Source organism: Aulonocara sp. 'chitande type north' Nkhata Bay, linkage group LG3 (assembly GCF_057382095.1).
Source record: "Aulonocara sp. 'chitande type north' Nkhata Bay isolate Kocher_YH1m ecotype deep benthic linkage group LG3, A_spYH_male_GT1.1, whole genome shotgun sequence".
Lineage (NCBI taxonomy): Eukaryota > Metazoa > Chordata > Actinopteri > Cichliformes > Cichlidae > Aulonocara > Aulonocara sp. 'chitande type north' Nkhata Bay.
The window spans coordinates 7,579,953-7,602,162 of record NC_141346.1 but is presented as its reverse complement, the minus strand read 5'-3'; the positions used below and the strand labels follow the sequence as shown (position 1 = coordinate 7,602,162).

Here is a 22,210-nt window from a genome sequence, read left to right as displayed (position 1 = left end):
TCCTGCAGCATCTGGACTCCCCAGGAACCTACGCCAGGATCCTGTTTGTGGACTTCAGCTCTGCCTTCAACACCATCCTTCCAGACCATCTCCGAGGCAAGCTTTCCCAGATGAATGTGCCTGATCCCATCTGCCGGTGGATCACTGACTTCCTGACGGACAGGAAGCAGCATGTGAGGCTGGGAAAGAATGTCTCGGACTCCCGGACCATCAGCACCGGCTCCCCTCAGGGCTGTGTTCTTTCTCCTCTGCTCTTCTCCCTGTACACCAACTGCTGCACCTCCACCCACCAGTCTGTCAAGCTAATCAAGTTTGCAGATGACACCACCGTTATTGGACTCATCTCGGACGGGGATGAGTCTGCCTACAGGAGGGAGGTTGAACGTCTGGTGTCCTGGTGCAGCCACAACAACCTGGTGCTGAATGCCCAGAAGACAGTGGAGATTATTGTGGACTTCAGGACGCACACAGCTCCACTCCCCCCCATCATCCTGTCTGACACCCCCATCACCTCTGTGGACTCATTCCGCTTCCTGGGTACCACCATCACCCAGGACCTGAAGTGGGAGCCCACCATCACCTCCGTCATCAAGAAAGCCCAGCAGAGGATGTACTTCCTGAGGCAGCTGAAGAAATTCAACCTGCCAACACGGACGATGATGCAGTTCTACACTGCAATCATCGAGTCCATCCTCACCTCCTCCATCACCGTGTGGTACGCTGGAGCCACTATCAGGGACAAACAGAGACTGCAGCGTGTTGTGCGCTCTGCTGCGAAGGTGATTGGCTGCAGACTCCCATCTCTGCAGGACCTGTACACCTCCAGGACATTGCGGCGTGCAGCTCGGATCTCAGCTGACCCTTCTCACCCTGGACACAGTCTGTTTGACCTGCTCCCCTCAGGCAGGAGGCTCCGGTCCATTCGCACCAGAACCTCTCACCATAAGAACAGTTTCTTCCCCTCTGCTGTTGGACACATGAACAATAACCATATGACTGTTCCCACCACTAACACATGACCCTACGCTGTGTCACTGCATCATTCCATGTTTGGCACTGATCACCACCTGCACTCATGTATATATCTTTCTACGTAGCACTCTTAATTCTTATTCTCATGTATATATCTCATGTATATCTTATGCACATATCTTTCTACGTAGCACTTTTAATTCTTATTCCTACTTTTATTTTTTCATGTCTATTTAAGTGCTATTTATGACACTATGTTTGCACTGAAGCACCGCAGCAATTTCCTAATGTTGTAAACCTGCTCAACATTTGGCAATAAACCCCTTTCTGATTCTGATTCTGATTCTGATTCTGAAACCAGCCCACTGAAGGAACAGTGGGCTGGGAGGTCAGTTCCTTAATCATTAGTATGCAAATTCTGCACAGACATGCCGTCCCAGCATGTCTGTGCAGGTTTCAGACAGACAGGCTGGGAAACATGGAATAAAACATAAGGAGGGGAAACAAGGCAGCAGAACTCTAATACACACAGGGAGACACTGGGGGTAAAGACACGAGGGGAAATCCAGTAAACTACACCGAACAACTTAGTACCCATAGAATAACTCCTAGAACAACGTGATATAGAAACACAAGAAAACAGAGAAGGCTGCGTCAAAATGACCCAGGACCATGACAGTAAGTATTTAAGTACAGTTTTAAGGTATCTGTACTTTACTTAAATACACTCAACAAAATTATAAACACAACACCTTTGTTACTGCTCCCATTCCCCATGGGATGGACGCAGAGACCTAAAATTCATTCCAGATACACAATATAACCATCCCTCCCAAACAGTGGTCACAAATCAGTCCAAATGTGTGGTAGTGGGCACATCTGCTATATTGAGATAATCCATCCCACCTCACAGGTGTGCCACATCAGGATGCTGATCTGACATCATGAGTAGTGCACAGGTGTACCTCAGACTGCCCACAACAAAAGGCCACCCTGGAATGTGCAGTTTTTTGCGCTATTGGGGGTCTGGGGACCCAGAACCGGTCAGTATCTGGTGTGACCACCATTTGCCTCATGCAGTGCAACACATCGTCGCATGGAGTCTATCAGATTGTCAATTGTGGCCTGTGGAATGTTGGTCCACTCCACTTCAATGGCTGTGCGAGGTTGTTGGATATTCGTGGGAACTGGTACACGCTGTCGTATACGCCGGTCAAGCACATCCCGAACATGCTCAATGGGTGATATGTCCGGTGAGTATGCTGGCCATGCAAGAACTGGGACATTCTCAGCTGCCATCTGCCCTGAACAATGTGAACCATGATTCATCCGTGAAGCGCACACCTCTCCAACGTGCCAGACGCCATCGAATGTGAGCATTTGCCCACATAAGTCTGTTACGGCGACGAGCTGGAGTCAGGTCAAGACCCCGATGAGGACGACGGGCATGCAGTTGAGCGTCCCTGAGACGGTTTCTGACAGTTTGTGCAGAAATTGTTTGGTTGTGCAAACCAATTGTTCCAGCAGCTGTCTGGGTGGTTGGTCTCAGACAATCTTGGAGGTGAACCTGCTGGATGTGGAGGTCCTGGGCTGGTGTGGTTACACAAGGTCTGCGGTTGTGAGGCCGGTTGGATGTGCTGCCATATTCTCTGAAACGCCTGTGGAGACGGCTTATGGTTGAGAAATGAACATTCAATGCACGGGCGACAGATCTGGTTGACATTCCTGCTGTCAGCATGCCAATTGCACGCTCCCTCATTGCTTGTGGCATCTGTGGCATTTTGCTGTGAGACAAAACTGCACATTCCAGGGTGGCCTTTTGTTGTGGGCAGTCTGAGGTACACCTGTGCACTACTCATGATGTCAGATCAGCATCCTGATGTGGCACACCTGTGAGGTGGGATGGATTATCTCAATATAGCAGATGTGCCCACTACCACACATTTGGACTGATTTGTGACCACTGTTTGGGAGGGATGGTTATATTGTGTATCTGGGATGAATTTTAGGTCTCTACGTCCATCCCATGGGGAATGGGAGCAGTAACAAAGGTGTTGAGTTTATATTTTTGTTGAGTGTATGTAGCTCATCTGAAAGGCACCAAGAAGAATCCAGAGATTTGAAAGTTGCTGCTTTGGATTGTTAGTTTGATCTGAATCAGAATCCAGTGTTTGATGGAAATCTCCTCCTGCTGCACTTCAACACATTAAAGAGAGAGAGATGAAAGAAAAGCTGATGATGAGAGCAGAGAGAGGAAGGTGTACTTACCGTGCAGGAGGATCACAAACACCACAAACATCTTCATGTTCCCGTCAAACTCAGAGACTCTTTAAAAGCCCTTCAGGACATCAGCTCACAGCAGCTTCACTTTCCTCTGCTGATCATCTACTGACACTCTCACACTGCTTCACTGTCACAGCTCAGAGTTCAGCTTCACACTTTGTTAATTTGAGGAATGAAGTCCAGCAGCCACAGATCACTTCTGAGGAAAGAGGAGGACGTCGGCTTTCCTCCTAGTTTCACGCCCGAGCGCTCCGGTTGGAGGCGGCTGCTGCGGCCTCACCCTGACACACACAAAGCTCCGCCTTCAGTCCTGACACTGAAACATACCTTCCGCTGTCTCAACAATGATGCAGATGTGAAAAGTTCAGTACAGGTTATTAAAGAGGCCGGGTTCTCTGATCACAGCGATCCTCTGTTCCTAAAGTCCCACATGATCACATTTATGATGTGGTTTCTTTTCACATCATGCAAATAAAGTTTAAAGTCTGCGTGTCTCCAGACTGTGTCCACAGTGTTTCAGTGCAGCAGAGTGAATCTGATTTGCTGGCAGCTTTTTGTGCTTTCACTGAACAAAAGGCTCCAACAGAGATGAAATGAAGATGTGTTTCTATCATTGCTTCATGATGGAATAATGCTGACATCAATATAAAAATGGGACTTTTGGTTGTCAGTGATATTTGTGAGGCTCACATGTGTGAATGTTGTTGTTTGGAGGCTCGGGCAGCTTTAATGAGACGAATGGAGGCCAGGCATATATCAGCACTGCTGCTGCCTGAGCCTGTTCACTCCCTGCTCTGTGTCCACACTGTGGACTTTATATGTGCTGTTTATACTGTGTGCGTCAGAGCTGATGGCTCAATACACACAAATATGCCACGTAATGTGAGCGCACACTCTGTGTGTGGCACATTCCAACAGTGCTGTTTGTGTGTCAAACAACAACCAGAACAAAGGTTCAGTTTAAAAGGAATGACTACACCCTGAAGGTTCCTCGGGTGGCTCAGCAGGTAGAGCAAGTCATCTCCTGACTCCTCCCACCAGCATGTCAAAGTGATCTTGTACAAATAAAACTGAGGTTATTGTTCTCGTCCCTAAACATCTTATAAATATGGTATCTAACCACATTCTTTCTCTGGATGGCGTTACCTGGGCCTCCAGTAACACTGTGAGGAACCTTGGAGTCCTTTTTGACCAATTCAATTCAATTTTATTCAATTTTATTCATATAGCACCAAATCACAACAGAAGTCGCCTCAATGTGCTTTATATTGTACAGTAGATCAAACAATAATAGCAAAAAAAAAGCCCAACGGAAAAATGTACCATGTCAACCAATTAATTAAGTGGGATTTGGTTGTTGGTGAGAGAGAGAGAGAGTTTTTAGATGTGGGAGATTTGTGACGTTTGGTGTGGAGTAGTTAGTTAGTGTGTTGTCTCGTGTAGTTGTTCTGTTGTGTAGTTGTTTTGTTTTGTGTGTCAGTGAGGGCACTGATGAATGTCACAAAGGCACATTTGCAGTGTAAACACTGTAACTAAGTAGAAAACCAGCGGAGTGATACACCTGCTGTCAGGCCTGCAGGTTTGTCCCTGTGCTGCTCTCCTCTGTCTTTTGATGGACCAACATTGTTTTTTCCTGGCACACATCATTTGTGGGTTTTTATACTTATTGGGCTACATATGTATTTATTATACAGGCTATACAGTACATAAGATCAAAACTCACATGTTTTATGTAACTAAAGTGTGTAATTATGTGGGCTACAGACAATAATTAAGTTATAAACCATATTTATATGAAAAACGTGTATACTTTCTGCATTTGAATTATTTTAACCACAGGTAACCACCTGCATATGTGTTTGAAAAACAGGTTTTGATTTTGCCACCTCATTTGATTTCTTTGCCACCCTCATGCCACCCTAAGAAAATGTCTCTAGATCCGCCCCTGCATATACAGTGGCTTGCAAAAGTATTCGGCCCCTTGAACTTTCCCACATTTTGTCACATTACAGCCACAAACATGAATCAATTTTATTGGAATTCCACGTGAAAGACCAACACAAAGTGGTGCACACGTGAGAAGTGGAACGAAAATCATACATGATTCCAAACATTTTTTACAAATAAATACTGCAAAGTGGGGTGACAATGTTGTTGCGTCTGTCTTGAGTTCCTTCTTTTTCCCTTCTGAACACACACATGTAAAGGAAGCACTCAAAACGTGCGGCTATCCTAAATGGGCGTTCATAAAGTCAGCAAAGAGGCACAGAAAAGAAGATCAGACACCAGCGAGGGAGGATAAGAAGGACAGACACAACAACATTGTCATCCCCTATGTAGCTGGTGTATCAGAAAAACTCAGGAGGGTTTTCTCCAAGCATGACATCCCAGTGCATTTCAGACCCACCAACACACTCAGACACAAACTGGTTCACCCGAAAGACAAAACTCCAAAACACAGACTTAACAATGTGGTGTATGCTGTACAGTGCAGCGAGGAATGTCCAGACCTCTACATTGGAGAGACCAAACAGCCACTTCACAAGCGCATGGCACAACACAGAAGAGCCACCTCCACAGGACAAGACTCAGCAGTCCATCTGCATCTAAAGGTCAAAGGTCACTCTTTCGAGGATGCCAATGTTCACATTTTGGACAGAGAGGACAGATGGTTTGAAAGAGGAGTGAAAGAAGCCATTTATGTCCATTGTGGGTGACCATCTTTGAACAGAGGCGGTGGTTTATGACACCAACTGTCTGCCATCTATAATCCAGTTTTGAGTTCCCTCCCCAGACGCCTTAACTCCCAGGAACAGAGTCCGCACAATGTGATGAGCCACACGGTAAATCAGGGTTCCTACTGCGATGAGCTGTGGCTTTCCATGCTTTCATGTGACAGCCCGGGTGGTTAACACAGGGAGTTGTGGGGAAGAATCCAGCTCCAACAAGTCTCAGGCGTATCTTATTGGCAGCAGCCCAAGAGTAAAGCCCCTGAAGATCCAGTTCTCTGCTAAGCCGACGAAGCAGCACAAAAAAGCCCGCTCTCTTCCCCCATTACCTCCGATGAGGCCTGGGAAGCAAAAAAGAGCTGAACAGCAAGAGTGGAGGTAAACCGGGAAAACACCCGTGTTTCGTTGACTCTGAAAATTATCATTAGCAGATTTAACGCTATCGCAATAACGCATGGCGATCATAAATCCGGAGGGAGATGATGCTGGACAAAAGTGTAGAAAAGACACTAGCACAACATGAAAAGTAAACAAACAGATGGACAGAGGCAGCGGCACAGCCAAACACAGGCGCCATCTTGCATCTGTGAACCAGTGCACCTTACATTCTGTGCGCCTTATTTTACTGTTTACTGGCCTCAAACCGATTTTACGTGGCGCTCAAAAATCTGTCAAAAATGTTTTAGTATGACTATCGTAAGCTACGGAGCCGCACCGCTTGATGGATTGTTGGAGTATTATGGCTACCGTAGCCAGGAGCCTCGTGGACTCATAGTATTTTGGGTCCAAAACTCCATCCGCTTCAGGTGAAACAAACACTGCGGCACACTGAGAGTGAAAAACTGTCTGAATTCTTTCATCTTCAATAAAATGATCAGTGTTGCTGCTTTACCAGGTGTAACAGTTCAGTTTAACATCCAGGCATCCATGAAAACAGATGCAAAGTTACATAGCAAAAATGTGAAAAATGCCGGAACAACATATACCACAACAACATGGGAATAGAGCATCTGCAAGAGAATTCAACATGAATGAATCAATGTTACAGAAGTGGAGGAAGCAAGAGGAATGAGTTGAGTAAAGCTTGACTTATCCGACTGTTTTCTTTCATTTAAGAGCTCCTCATAGAAATCCGGTGCACCTTATGTAGGAAAACCCTGAAGGTTCATCGACTGTGCGCGTTATAGTCCAGGGCACCTTATGGTCCGAAAAATATGGTAATATTCTAGAAACACACTTTGCCCGTCCTATCAGTTGTTCGTAACACTTCCCACATTGGAATAGCCATCAGCATGAACTATCGCATGTCCACCATCACATGCCCGAGTATGGAAGTGATGTCATTTTCACGGAAAATGTAGTTTTTTTGTTTGTATAAAACTTGGTGTATCTCAAAAATAAAACTATGAAGACCCTCAAAATACCAAAATGTCCTGTGGTTGGAAACTATCTTGTGCAACTTTTTTGGACAGCTTTTTTGTATTTATATATATATATATATATATATATACATTAGGGGTGCAACGATACTCGTATCGATATTGAACCGTTCGATACAGTGCTTTCGGTTCGGTACCCATATGTATCGAACAATACAAAATTTTAATTTATTCTATCAACTTTCCTTCTGACGATGCTGTCTGTGTTGAGCGCTCAGTGGATCTGCGCTCGACAGTGCAGCCTAGGCGGAGTAGTCGAACGCAGATTCACTGAGCGCAGGGCAAGCTAGCCAGACAGAAGTTAAGCTCTCCTTGCAACATGGCAAATTGAACCTCCCCCACCCTCATTCAGATCTGGCGTTTGGAATTATTTTGGTTTTCATGTGACGTATGACCCTGAAGGTAAGCGCGTCATGGACTAAAGTACAACAGTATGTTGGATGTGCCACGCAATGCTCAATTACTTGAGTGGGAGCCAGTGTGTTAGCGCAGTTAGCTCATTAACGTGTTGGCCGTCCAGCCCCACGCACGGGGCGATCCGCGGTAGCTCATTAACGGAGATTTGCCGTGTTGTGGCGTTAAGGTCATTTCAACGAGATTTACGCTGACAGCACTAGTGGGAACACAACGAATATGACTGCACGTTTATGCCGACAAACAACAAGCATGCATGCTACAAACTTTACCCGAGTCATTTAGACAGCCGTTAGCACCTGATTCTCCTTATGGGGACCTGATATGTTTAATATGCTGCTGAGAATATAGCCCAGAAGAGTATAGTATAGTATTTTGGAAAGAGCCATTTCTCTGTAATAATCTCTCTTTTCCAAAGATGAGTGATTCCTCAATCAGATACAGGGCGATGTCGGGCTAGCGATTTTTCCAGTCGGGCTACCAAAATCTATCTCTGCCCTGCCCGTCGGCCTATGTAGGAAGGAAAAATATATGTCAATGCTTTTGCATTCTTTGGGAAATGTAGCTGGGTAATTATGTCATTGGCATTGATGAGCCACTGTCAATATGTGACATATTGAAATTGCGTTTGAATTTGCACTTGTTTTTTGCTTTCACTTTGCAATGAGCTAACTGTGTATAGAGAGCGACAGCACTGATTGGTGAGTGATGATAATTTGCGCACCAATTCCTCTGACATCGTCTTATCAATCGTTAGCTTACTATGCAAACATGACAAGTGAAATCTCCCGCAGCAAGCTTAAACATGTGAGAGGTTGATCGCGCAGAGAATCGCTGAGCTTATGTGAGTGCGTGTGTAAAAGCAGCAGGATATATATTTTAGTTCTGCTGAGCCAAATAAGACAGGTCAGGGTGAAGAAGTGACAGCCAAAGAAAAGCTTACCACAAAACGGAAAAGTTATGACAAATCAGACTATAAGGCAAAAAGAATGTGCAGCTTTATGGTTTCATGGACAAAAGAATTTCTGTGGCTGCAATATGATGAGCTAAATAACCAGGGCTGCACATAAGTGGTCCGCAGGTGCGCATTCGCTGTCAAAATAAAAAACGCGCACAAGATAAGAAGTTGCAACGCGTGTTTGCGTACATAAGATTTTCAGGAGGAGGACAGACATTTGTTTAGAACTCTTAAAGATGTCGAAGAAGCAAGCTCATTTAAGCAATTACTGTGATGTTCCTCCACCTCCAAAGAAATGTCAGAAGGAGTCCGAACCACAAAAGAAGCACGTATTCTCAGAAAAGTAGTTGCAGGAGGTGAGCTGGCTTCAAACAAATGATGAACGCACAGAGATGTGGTGCGGAATGTGCCGTGAAAATTTAATAAATGACAAATTAAAAAGGCATGAACATTTTTTTTGTATCGAAAAAATATCGAACCGTGACACAAAAGTATCGAACCGAACCGTGAATTTTGTGTATCGTTGCACCCCTAATATATATATATATATATATCCATCCATCCATTTGCTTCCGCTTATCCTTTTCAGGGTCGCGGGGGGCGCTGGAGCCTATCCCAGCTGTCATAGGGCGAGAGGCGGGGTACACCCTGGACAGGTCGCCAGTCTGTCGCAGGGCCAACACAGAGGGACAGACAACCATTCACACTCACATTCACACCTAGTGGCAATTTGGATTTTCCAATTAACCTATCCCCTCAAGCTGCATGTCTTTGGACGGTGGGAGGAAGCCGGAGTACCCACGCAAACAGGGGGAGAACATGCAAACTCCACACAGAAAGACCCCGGCCTGATGTTGGAATTGAACTCAGGACCTTCTTATATATATATATATATATATATATATATATATATATGGACAGATCAAAAAGACTCGTACTAGACAAGAGGACTATTAGGCTATAACTAACATTTTGACATTCTGATTATATTTTTGCACTATATTAATAACGTTATACATGAATCCATACAATCACACAAGGCATATACACACAATTCTTAGACTTAGACTTAGAGCTTTTTATTGTCATTGTGCGGTTTCTTGCACAGCGAAATTGGGTAAATATACATTGTCTTCAAGTTGTGGTATACGGTAGTCTTCAGGTCATTAATCACTGAAGAGTCATGGTAAACACTGATCATCTTCTCCCGCAGTTGTGCATGCAGAAGTGCAATGGTGGATAGCGTTGGGGACTTTCCTGTGTGGCTGCTTTCAGTGGTTTCAAAGCTTTCACTAAATCTTCTCCTTCAGTTATGTCAGCCTCTGTATGCGTACAGAGATCCCTGTCACTTCTCCTCACTTCTGGTGAGAGCAGAGGTGCAGAGATTCCTGGTTGTTGCTCTAGAAAGCGTTGCATCATATCCAATGTGCTGTTCCATCTGGTCACCCCATCAGTCACGAGCTTATGGGCGGGTAGGTTCAGTATCTTTTGCTTCTCTTTAAGCTTGTGATTTGCTATAGTGCTGCGATAAAAATAGGATGCTGTGCGTCTTACTCGGCCAAACAGCTGAGCAATAGCTGGAACTTTCAGACCTGCTTGTGAAGCTACATTGAGTGTCTGGGCAAAACAACCAATGTGCAACCTACCCAATAATTCCCCGTACCATATTTGCAGCATTATCTGTTATGATGACTAGGTTTTTGCTTGTCTGCTCCTATTCTTCTATTGCCTTGAACATAATTTCAGATAAATTAACTTCTGTGTGGCTTGTTTCTGTTGTTCTTGTCTGTAGACATGAGACACGAGTCTTCAGTCCTTGTCAACATGGTGTGAGGTGTTGCTCTGGATTTCACAGGTTATAGCGACTCTCTCCGCTGTCTTGAGTGAGGCTGTAACATCGTGTTACACTTGTGCATACATGTTTGGGATTACCGCTTCACTCAAATGTTTGCGAGTTGGTAAAACTTAGTGTGGTCCCCAATGTATTAATGAGGTATTGCAATCCATCATGTTCAACAACGCTGCACGGAGGTATATCATTACATATGAAAGTTGCGACACACAGGGCTGTTTTTTACGCACGTGGAGAAGTGGATGCAAACTTCATTACAAATTCCTTTTCAAGTGAGCTTTGCTTTGTGTCGGACATTTTTGATAGCTTGATTAGCTAGCATTTGCATGATGCCTCGTTAAATGATTTCTGAGATTTGTGGTATTTCCACAGTAGTCAAAGGAGCTTGCAAAGAAAAGCGTCTGGACTTCTTTAAGTTGCTTGAAGACGTTTCACCTCTCATCCGAGAAGCTTCTTCAGTTCTAAGGTCAAATGGTGGAGAGTCCCAGATTTAAACCTAGTGGGAGTGACCCCCCACAGAGGGACAAAAGGACCCCCTGATGATCCTCTAATCGCCTGAGACAAGGTGTGAAACTGGGTGTGGGTCCCAATCAGCCAGAGTTTCGGGTGTGTTCATTGTGAAACCTGGCCCCACCTTATCATGCGAATTCCTTAGATCAGATGGCCCAGGATGTGAGTGGGCGTTAAGGCGTCTGGGAAGGGATCTCAAAACTGGATTATAGATGGCAGAGAGTTGGTGTCGTAAACCCCCGCCTCTGTTCAAAGATGGTCGCTCACAGTGGACATAGATGGCTTCTTTCACTCCTCTTTCAAACCATCTGTCCTCTCTGTCCAAAATGTGAACATTGGCATCCTCGAAAGAGTGTCCTTTATCTTTAAGATGCAGATGGACTGCTGAGTCTTGTCCTGTGGAGGTGGCTCTTCTGTGTTGTGCCATGCGCTTGTGAAGTGGCTGTTTGGTCTCTCCAATGTCTTTCCAATGATTTTTCCAAGTTATTATTACTCTTTCCTGCTGGCACACCTGTCACACCTGAGAGTCAGCTAGAAACGTACAGTGACGTGGACATCATGCAAAGACTGCCAGACTCTGTAATACTGCAAATGATCAGTGACTCAGGTTAACACTAAACTTTAAACGGCACCTCTGTGTCTCTGTGTGCTGAACATTTAGGATTGAGTCAGGCTGCATCAGCTGAAGCTGTTATTTGTATATATCAGTATTTTTTATTCAGGTGTGGGGAAAATACGTAAGACTGCAGTGAAGCGATGCACCAGATGAATCCCTGGCCAAAGGTATCGTACTTAAATCAGACTACTGATCCAGCCACATCAGCCTGTTGTGAGGTCTTTTTAAAGTTGACTAAAAATGAACTGCAGGTTCCTGAGAGGTGGACTGTGAGCACAGTAACACATGTTCATACATACAGCTGCAGCAAACTTACATTAATTTTAAATAGATTTGTTACTCTGATGTCTGTCTCTGTGTTAGTCCTCTGACAGACTGGTGACCTGTCCAGGTGTGCTCTACCTATGACTACTGGGACAGGCTCTAGCCTCTGTAATATAAATTTTCTGTTATTCTCATTTGAAGTATTTAAGTGCTTATGCATATGCTTAGTTGTGACACTGTTACTGTTCAGTGAATGTTTCTTAAACTAGATGAACTTACTTCAGCGTCAGCAGTTTGAGAAAACAACTCCCTTTACAGGTGCTGATAAGGGGCACCAAGGGCACCAAACAGCTTAACCATTGATCTGTTAGGTTTCATAGCGAGACACGTGAAGTGTGGTAGGATCAGTTTGTAACTTCCTCCCTCTTCCTTGGAATGCATAAAGGAGGAGGAGCACGACCTCTGTGGCAGCGCTGACATGACTGAACTGTGATGTTTGATGTGTGTTGGCGCAGTAATAAATAGCTTGATCACAGCTCTTTCTGTGTTGCAGACTTTATTTACAAAATTCCACGAAACCCCCCCCCCCCACTGTTAGGGAAAATGTTCTAAAACACTTCTTCAGTAAAGACTCAGAGAAGAGAAACACACAGAACTTCTTGCTAGCAAGGGCAGCCTCCACTCTAAGAGACTCCAGTGAGAGAACTGCCCCGGTCTTTATTTATACTCCATTGAGCGTGTGTGTGTGTGTGTGTGTGTGTGTGTGTGTGTGTGTGTGTGTGTGTGTGTGTGTGTTGATCAAAGGGTCATATAACATGAAAGCACAAAAGGTACATCCTTGGTCATAAAGAGGGTAGTCTCCCCCACCCTAGATGGCACGGTGAGGAAGTCCAGCAGTTAAAGCACTTAGACTAAAACAGACATAGCTACGTTAAAACAATAAAACAAGGTACGACCTCTCCCATGCTCCCAGGATGTGGGGGTGAACCAAGCCTGCTAAAAATCACACATCCTGTCACTACCAAATAACTACAAACAGCATCCTACCATAAGCAAACTTATATCACTAAAAGATTATACTGACTACTAAATACAATTTTCCATTGACATTCCCTTCTGTTGTCAGAAAAAACTTTTAAAGTGAGATATCAGTTTGTAACATCTTGTCGTACATTTTCTGTCACATCGCAAAGTCCCCCTTTCTCTGCTAATAACATGTCCAGAGCTACTTGATGTTGCATCGCTGTAATCCGTAATGCATCAATTTCCTGGTTCTGCTGTTCGTTGATCTTACATGAAGCGTTCAGGAAAAGTCCAAACCGGTAATCCAGAGTTTCAATTCTCAGCATGTTTTTTCCAGCTCCCACCCAGGGGAACAATGAATGGAGTACTTCCTGTCCAGTAGTCCATAATTTAAACTCCTTAGGCACGTCGCCTCCCCATATCGGGTCATGTGGTTGAAGTTTAGGAATCGCTAATCTTCTTTTCCGGCGTAGTGTAGAAGTGGTGTTCACTGCAGTCATCCTGAAGGTGTGGTCTGACAGGAATATAGGAGCACATGTTCCTGTCCAGTCTGGGGGCAATATGAAATATGCACGTTGTCCACATAGCCAGGCCATTCCTTGCACCCAGTATGTGCCGTTAGAGGGTCCACTCATGTTCACAGGTGCGCCCTCTCCGTGGCTTGCAGTTTGGACACAGTTTGTGGTGTCTCCAAGGGGTCTGTTACCTTTCTCTTGCTGGTAACACATGGAGTGGTTCTTTCCTGGCACTTGGTCCAGGAACACTGGGAAATGGATAGAGATATTCCGATTTGTCACATTGAAGTCGATCCAAAAGAGTTGATCACATGTTCCATTACTAAGTCCAACAGCATGTGAGATTTTATCGTCGATGATGATTCGGCTGTGTTGGAATCCAATGCCAGCAAAGCTGGCTGCACACTTTGCTTGAGTGTTGTTCATATATTCACCATATAATGTGGGGTGTGTCGACGTGCTGGGCATATGAGAGCAGACATAACAGTCTGTATTTGCCGATTCTGCCTTTGTTCTGTCGTGGATATAACGGTACCAGGCATTATTCATCCACGGATGAATGTGATCTTGTGTCATGTCCCTTAGGTGAGAGTTGTCGTGTGTCCATCTTTTCTGCCTGCCTCCTGGTTCAGCTGCTGTTGAGGTCAGCTGAAGTCCTGTAAGGGTGAGCATCGTAGTCAAGGTAACCAGGAGGGTCCACCTCCCCATGGTTGCACACAGATCCGTCACACCTCACACTTGGTTGCCCTAGAGTTGATCAGAGGCTGGAGGTTGAAGTGCGAGCTTACCCTACGGGGGCTCAATCAGCACTCCCCCCTCACCACTGGAACAACCAAGCGTGAGATTTCTCTACTGTGCTGTCTTGGGGGTGTCGGGGTTTCCTGGGACCTCAACCTTTTTGCACTGGCTCTGATGTATCCAGGAGGGTCTCTCCGCTATTTTGCAGGCAGTTGGAGTGGTCAGAAGCACTTGAAATGGCCCCTCCCACCGTGGCGAGCTCCAATTTTTCCTTTGGAGTACTCGAACAAGGATCCAATCACCTGGCTTCAACCTGCAAGAAATAGGTGAAAGAGAGTCTTGCGGCAGTTTATTATTCAACACAACTTCTCTGTTTGTCAACAATTTAGTCATCCATTCTGCCAGAGTGGTTTCACGAATCGATTTATCTAGTGGCTCGCTAGTAACTGGTAGCGGAAAAGGTCTCCCATGTATAATCTCAAATGGGGACAGCTTGTTACTTCCTTGTGTTATTCTCATCCACATCTTGACCAGGCCCAAACATTCTGGCCATGGTCTGCCAGTTTCTTCCATTATTTTCCTGAGCCTTTGTTTTATAGTGCCATTCGTTCTCTCCACTAATCCTGCACGCTGTGGATGGTAGGCACAATGATGTTTCAAACTGAAACCTAACACTTCAGACGCTTTGCTGATCACATCATTTACAAAATGGGTTCCATTATCTGATCTTATCAGAGTAGGAATGCCATATGTTGGAATGAAATGATTGCAGAGACACTTTGCAACTGAGATTGCGTCTGCTTTTTTCACTGGGTATATTTCCGGCCATTTTGAGAATACATCTATAATTACTAGAGCATATTTTGAGCCCTGACACTCATTCAATTCAATAAAATCCATGTGAATTGTATGAAATGGATGAGGTGGTGTAGGAAAATGTCCTCTTTTTGGTCTTAAATTACCTTGGGTATTATGTTTTTGGCAGGTCATACATGTTCTCACATATTCTTTTGCTGAAGTTTCAAAATTTATAGCATAAAATTGTTGGGTTATTATAAAGGTCATTCCTCCTGTCGAGATATGACTTAAACCATGACTCACTAGAGCGGCTGTCTTGTGCAATGATTTAGGAAGAATGGGTTTTCCTGCAATTTTCATTATACCATCAACATCTAGTACTGCGCCATACTTTAGCCATTGCTTTTGTTCCTTTGATGGTGCTGCTTTTTGTTCGTCCTGCAGTACAGATATCGGAATGGTATGATTTTCATGAGTGGCTAATAAAATTGTAGTTGTCATGGCTGCTGCTTTCGCAGCTTTATCAGCAAAATTGTTTCCCTTCGTAATTTCAGAGTCATCTTTCTGATGTGCTGCACATTTACAAATTGCTAAATGTCGCGGTAGTTGGACTGTCTGTAACAGTCGCTTTAGCAAATCTGCGTGCTGAACTGGGTTTCCAGAGGAGGTAACCATTCCTCTGTTATCCCATATTTTTGCAAAGTGGTGAACTGCTGCAAATACATACTGGCTGTCTGTGTGGATATTAATATCCTTACCTTCATGTATCTCACATGCTCTGATTACTGCAATTAGTTCTGCACTCTGAGCTGAATGCGTGTGTGGCAAAGCTCTTGCTTCTACTATAGTGTCTAATGTAGTTACTGCATATCCTACACAGTTACGCCCTAGTGCATTTTTTGATGCTGAACCATCAACAAAAATGTCAATGAAACTTTCTTGTGGTGTACTGTAAATGTCAGCATGTGGTTTAGTTTCCTCTTCTAATTTTTCCACGCAGCGATGTGTTTTTCCCTCTGTGGGTGCTGGCAACAATGTGCCAGGATTTAAAGGTCCACATCTCACTATGTTGATATGGGATTGTGAAAGCAATATGCCAACATAAGAGAGTTGTCTCGCATGTGTTAAGAAAGGCAAATGTGCTTGTAGCAGTATAGAAGTTACTGCATGCGGTACTCTAATAGTCAGGGTGTGTCCCAAAACTATGTCGGCAGATTTTTGCACTGCCTCTGCAGCTGCTGCACACGCTTGTACACAGGTTGGCATTCCCGAGGCCACTGAATCGAGTTTGCTTGAATAAAAAGCTAGTGGCCTTTGTTTTTCCCCAAATGATTGTGTCAATACTGCTTTCATGTATCCCTGTGTTCCGTCTACGTTCAAGTAGAATGTTTTGTCATAATCTGGTAATGCAAGCACAACGTTTGTTTGGAGCATGACTTTTAATTTATTAAATGCTCCTTCTGCCTCTGGTGTTCACTGTATTTTATCTTTTAAAGCAAGATTTTTTCCATAAATTAGGTTTTGCAGTGGTTGCACCTGTGCCGCATATTCTGGAATCCACGCCCTGCAGTAATTGCATAACCCGAGAAAACTCATCATCTGTTGCTTAGTTTGTGGCTGTGGTGCATTTTGTATAGCTTCTTTTCTTTTGTTTAGGAGTTTCCTTCCTTCACCTGAAAGGGTGTGGCCTAAGTATGTTACTTCAGGTCTCCATAATTGGAGTTTATTCAGAGACACTTTGTGGCCTTGCTCTGCCAGGTGACGCAGCACAGCCATAGTGTTCTGTTTACACCCTTCCTCTGTGTGGCCAGTCACTAAAATATCATCTACATAAAGTAGAAACTGTCCTTCTGTTGGCAGAGAGCAGGACATCATTGATTTCTTTAAAGCGTCAGCATAGAGAGTAGGGCTGTTTTGAAATCCCTGAGGTAACCTAGTATAGGTATATCTCTGTCCCTCAAATGTGAAGCCAAACAGATGTCGCGCATCTGGATGTAAAGGCACTGAGAAAAAGGCGTTTGATAAATCTATCACTGAGAACCATTGTTCCTTTGGAGTGACTTGATTTAGTATAGTGTGAGGATTTGCTACTACTGGTGGTATCATTTCAGTAATTTCATTTATTGCTCGCAGATCGTGTACCAAACGATATTTTCCGGTGTTAGCTTTCTTAACTGGGAAGATTGGAGTATTGCAGGTAGCAGAATTAGTTTTTATTAAAATTCCTGCTTTTTCCATATCTTTTATCACTGGCTTAATCCCTTCTATTGCTTCCTTAGATAAGGGATACTGTGATTTAATGGGCCTGTGGGATGAAATGGTCTGTACTTTTACCGAATCTGCGTTTTTTATTAATCCCACATCAGTTGGACCATCCGACCACAGTGTAGAAGGTAAACTTTTAAGTGCTGGCTCTTCCTCTAACGAGAGAATTTCTCATTTTTGCGTACTGTCGTACAAATGAGTGTTGGGTGTAGTTTTTACCACCCAGCCTAGTGTGTATCTCATGCACCCTGTTCTTTTACCCTGTGCCCAACCCTCTTCTTCCGTGGGCGTATATTTATCATTTTCTACTTTTTGCAGGATGTTACCTAATTGGTTCCATTGTGTACTTGTCGTTTTTGCAACTGACACATGGGGTTTTGTGATCCTATTCAGGTTTTTTATTTGATCTCGTTGTATCACTGAACATACTGCATTTCCGCTTTTTGTAACATATAAGTGTTGCAAAGTCAAATATGGGCTTTTTAGGCTGTGCACCTGTTTATCAAACAGAGGGTCTGGGCCTGGGGTTTGTTTATAGCGCAGGGTGTTGTGATACTCAGTTGGCTTCATTTTTTCGGCACTTGCGGGGAGATGTTTTTCAGCTGCTTCTTTGAGCTGCATGAGCGGTGGCAAATCTAATGACCAATAGTAGTTTGGCTCTCCCTTTCCTTCCCTCTGATAGGGGTCTCCCTCTACTAACATTATTTCTGCCGTCATACCTGTTTCTGTGGGGATGACTCCTATCCCTAATTTTGCCATCGCGTCTCTTCCTAGTAAGTTCACTGGGCAGGTTGGGTCTATTATACATGGCATGTTACAGGAGCGTTGACTGGGTTTATGCAAAAATGTCAGTGGCATTGTTAGTGGCTGGGTTTTTACATGCCCTGACGCTGTTTTCACCATTACTACTTCTCTAGAAAAGGTTGTGCGCGGGGGCTCTGCTTTAAGCACTGTTTTACAAGCTCCTGTGTCACACAACACTTGCAACTTTTTGCCATTTACATAGATCGTAAGCGTTGGCTTCCCGTCCAGTAAACTTACTAGCTGATGAACATTATATACTTCAGTTTCATCCTGTTCTAAATTATTTTCCGCATTTGTTAAAACTTTTACTTCTTTTTCATCTATGTGGCTCTCTTTTTCAGCCATCTGGGTGTTTACAGCCACAGTGGTTGCAGCTAGTCATTCTGTGTCAAGTGTTCTTTGTCTCTTACAGTCACGTGCAAAGTGTCCCTCTTTTCCACACCTCCAGCATGTAGTGTTAAAATCACTGTTTGGTGTTTGTCGAAACCTTCCTCTACCTCTTGCTTCTCCTCTATGCATTCCTCTCCCTCTCCTTTGACCTCTGAAAACTCCCCTGTAGCCCCCACTCCCACTAAAAGCCGTAAAAACGGTGTCAGTGTCTAGGGCAAAGACTGAGGCCTTCTCTTTGTTTTTCACTACTGTTTGTGCATGATTAGCATATTGAAGCGCCTCATCTACTGTGCCTGTATCTTGTGTTAACCAGTATTTTTCTACGTGAGACCTAATGCTTGGCAGTAATCCTTTAATAAAAGCACGTTTAAATTGTTGCTGGTATGGTGATTGTGGGTCATCAGCATAATTTAGACCTGAGTTCTGTCTGAAAACTGGTCTCAGCCTGTCCATGTATTCATGTGGGTTTTCCGTGTTACTTTGTTTAACTTGGTCTATTTTACCATAATTGGCCTTTGGCGCTAATTGTTGACGGGCCCTATCAAACACAGGTATTAATGCTGCTTGGAGATCAGCATGACCTGGGGGAAACGCTCTATCATCTGGTAGGGAGCCAGTAAAGTCTCCCCTAATTCTTCCCCAGGAGAGCCCTAGGCAGTCTTGAAATAATTGTATCACCTCGTGACCGTTTAAATGCCACTGGGTAATTACTTCACGCACGGCAACTTGCCATGGTTCGTATCCTTCCTGTATTAGTGGAATGCCTTTTATTACATTCTGCCTATATTTATGTGTCCACGGGCGGTAAACAAGGATCGTGGGTCTGTCATCCCTGCCTCCTCCATGACTATCACCTAGGAGCGTGCCATATCTGGGGTTTGCCACTTCAACTAATGGACACGCTAATGTAGATGATGGTGGTGGGTCTGGGTGTGAACCACGACTGTTGCACCCTTTTTCAGAGCCATGATCAGATCTTCCTGGATGAAAATCTATTTCATGCTCAGCTAACAGCGTTTGTGCGTCCCTGTATGCATTGTCAAGTTTAATTTTCCTATGTCTTAGCCACATGGGAGATCGTTCAAAATGAGGTTTTGATGTAATGCTGGCTGTTTCTCCTACAGTTGGTGCGGAAAATTTAACGGAGGGGTCTAAAAGAGAGTTATGTGGGTCTATTAATGGAGGTCTTTGTTCAGTACATGCTTGTTTTGTAGTTTCATCATCAGGGGTTATTAAAGCTGCTGCTAGTTGTTTTTTCTTTTCCTCTTTTTTTATTTTATTTTCAGTTCTCCTTTCAGTTTCACTTTTCCATGCTTGGAAAAACCTATACTCTTCATTACGTTTTAATTTATTTTTTGGGTCTTTCGTTAATGTAATCTCTTGTTTTAAGGCAGCTCCCAGCTGGGTAACAGCTGAGGGGCTGCATTTCCCTTTCCAGTTACAGCTTTTTGTTTTTCGTGGATTTCTCCACCTGTTTACACTTATTTGTCCCGCCCCTGGACATGTCTTTTCCAGCCACTGCTCGTCAGCAGTGAGTTTAATGGGCTGATTCCCCATTTTCACAGAACTGCAAAGCTTTCTCTGGCACGCTCGACTCAGGAATGGTTTACTGATACGGCCTTCGACTTCACCCTAACGGTGAAGTGGTATCAGTTTTATGAGATGAAACTCAACCTTTTTCCTTTGTCACCAGTACATGGGCTCTTGCAGGATACACAAAAATGGAAGTAGTTCAGCAATTTATTGTGCTGTAAAATCAACTTACTTCCAGACACACACACATATGGACATTTGCGCGCTTTTACAATTTGTCACGAAGTAATTTCAGCTACTTCTAAAACTAGTCAAATTCGGCTCCTTCCGGCGAACCCAACCTAATTTATCACGTTACTTAAACGTATTTTTAATTTGTCACGTTACTTTAAATCTTTGCGGCCGTCTTTAAATACCAAATAGTGTTTCTCACCCCCGATGTCCCACTGACGGTTCGGATCACCAGACTGAATCCCAGCGCCGTGGACCTGGTCACCGGCCCAGACTCGAATTCACGCTCTGGGACTCTCTCCTCGTCTAAGAGGGCTGTGCACAGACTTCGGTGCCGGCTCCCCACGGCGTCAGGAATCAGTGCTGGATCCTGGAACAGAGTCACAGATAACAGTTCTGATATATTCTGCTCCGGCTACGAAGGACCAAGTAAATGTTAGGGAAAATGTTCTAAAACACTTCTTCAGTAAAGACTCAGAGAAGAGAAACACACAGAACTTCTTGCTAGCAAGGGCAGCCTCCACTCTAAGAGACTCCAGTGAGAGAACTGCCCCGGTCTTTATTTATACTCCATTGAGCGTATGTGTGTGTGTGTGTGTGTGTGTGTGTGTGTGTGTGTGTGTGTGTTGATCAAAGGGTCATATAACATGAAAGCACAAAAGGTACATCCTTGGTCATAAAGAGGGTAGTCTCCCCCACCCTAGATGGCACGGTGAGGAAGTCCAGCAGTTAAAGCACTTAGACTAAAACAGACATAGCTACGTTAAAACAATAAAACAAGGTACGACCTCTCCCATGCTCCCAGGATGTGGGGGTGAACCAAGCCTGCTAAAAATCACACATCCTGTCACTACCAAATAACTACAAACAGCATCCTACCATAAGCAAACTTATATCACTAAAAGATTATACTGACTACTAAATACAATTTTCCATTGACACCCACCCTCCCACTGTGAACCTGAATTGAATATTCAGAAGACATTTGTTTAAATAGTTCTAGAAATCTGAGCTGTTGTGTCCTTGGTGTCATGATCCTGGGTCTTTTGACCCAGCGTTTTAAGTTTTGAGTTTATTTTGTTCATTAGGTTATCTAAGTTCATTTGTTTATTAGATTCCCCTTGTGTATCCAACCCCTGTTAAGTCTCCCTTGTCCTCCATGTGCTTCACGTCTGTGTTTCTTAAGTTGTCATGTTTGCGTTTCATTATGTTTCCCATTTTATTTTGAAAGAGGTCCTGTGTTCCTGCATTTTGTTTTACTCTTCCCCTGTGGCGTTGTTATGTTCATGTTGTGTCTACTGTGCCTTTCTGTTCCATGTTTCAGGTCCCTATGTTCGGTCTCCCCAGTCTGTTAAGTTCACATGTCTTGAGTCCCGTCAGTGTGTTTCCTGTTTTACTTTCACAGTCTGTCCTATGTTAATGTTTCTAGTTTTGCTTCCCTTGTCTCGTCCAGCCTAATTACTCCCAGCTGTGCTCTCCTCCTGTGGCTCATTCCCCTTTCCCCTTCCTCCCTCATAGCTGTGTGATTTTTCCCTGTGGCTCCTTGTGCTTTAGATTTTCCAGTTTAGTTCAGTTCAGTTTTGTATTGTTTTTCGTGTCCTACTCCACGCCAGCAATAAAGCTGTGTTTTTTGAGTTTACTTTTCGTCTCTGCGAGTTTGCGTTTGGGTCCTACTCTTCCCTGCACACAGCCGTATTGTGACACTTGGATTGTGTGGTAATAATATTAGAGCCTGCAATCTTTCTTACTGAATCTCTGCTATGAGTCATGTTACCTGAGATTAATTCTATGTTTATCTGTCAGCCTGGACAAATGTGCTGTGTGAAGGAAATTAGATTAAATCAGATCTGAACTGCGTACATTTAAGCAGCCTGGT

At 44.1% G+C, this 22,210-nt stretch overlaps 1 protein-coding gene and 1 pseudogene across 1 annotated transcript in view; both read right to left on the bottom strand.

Annotated features, from left to right (window-relative positions):
* LOC147333744 (butyrophilin-like protein 2) overlaps positions 1 to 22,210 on the bottom strand; it is a 189,197-nt gene that overhangs the window by 120,136 nt on the left and 46,851 nt on the right. The window lies entirely within an intron of this gene.
* Positions 13,238 to 14,464, bottom strand: LOC147333746 (uncharacterized; annotated as a pseudogene).